Below are 970 nucleotides of genomic sequence, written 5' to 3' on the forward strand. Positions count from 1 at the left end.
TCTTGAACCCAGGGCTGCCTTTCTGTACTTTCTCCATAGCCCCAACTACATTGGGTTGGTGGGGGGAGAGGAGAGGGATTAAGCTTAAGGCAGATTTTGTTTTTTTTCTGAAACAAAGCAAAACGACAAAATGCAGATTCAGAAGAAAAGAAACATGACCATGGGAATGTCAAAACAGCCACCTTGGTTGCTTTCTACCTGGGAAAAAAGGACTTCTGAGAATGTGATTCAACACAGTTGCATTCTGCGTTCATCAGACACCCCATACTTTCTCACCTGTGGCAAATTGCCCTGAAACAATTAGGCGATAAAGGAATTTTCAGGAGAAAAGGATTTTCGAGGGTATCTGAGGAGCTGTGTTGAATTCAACCCAGAGAGCCCACTGAGAATATGGAACCACCTGATGGCATATGGATAACTCTCTTTGAGAGTCACCAACAGGTATGCAGGGGCAACCATGGTACCTGTTCTTAACTGCTCCCACCTGGACCTAAAGTCAGACATAAACACTGGGGTCTGAATTATGGAATTATTTTCTATTTCTCACCAATGTTTTCTTTATTCGGAGGTAGGGATGGGATGGCTGTGGGGGATGATAAAAGAAGTCTAGAGTTTGAGACCAATTTGACCAGCATTCATGCTCTTTGTAATTAACCTGAAGTGACTTGCAGGTCTTCTTAGTCTCATTAAATTCTCACCTTTGGGGCACCGCCCCCTTGGCCAATGGCAGCCTAGTCATGGATCTAGACCTGACCAGTGGACCTTTCTCCACGGACGTCCCCTGGAGGAAAGAGACTTTAGCTCCAAGGTCACCTCCTCTAAAAGGCCTTCCTTGATTGCCTTATCTAGTGACACTGCCCCAGCCCCACCCAGCAATCACCTTCTGTGACATCACCCTGTTGTATTGAGCCCTGTGGTTGTCAGCAATCACACCATAGGCTGTTCTTTGTTGACTTATTGGTCTCTTGGT

Source organism: Lipotes vexillifer, unplaced genomic scaffold (genome assembly GCF_000442215.2).
Source record: "Lipotes vexillifer unplaced genomic scaffold, Lipotes_vexillifer_v1.1 scaffold565, whole genome shotgun sequence".
Taxonomy (NCBI): Eukaryota; Metazoa; Chordata; class Mammalia; order Artiodactyla; family Lipotidae; genus Lipotes; species Lipotes vexillifer.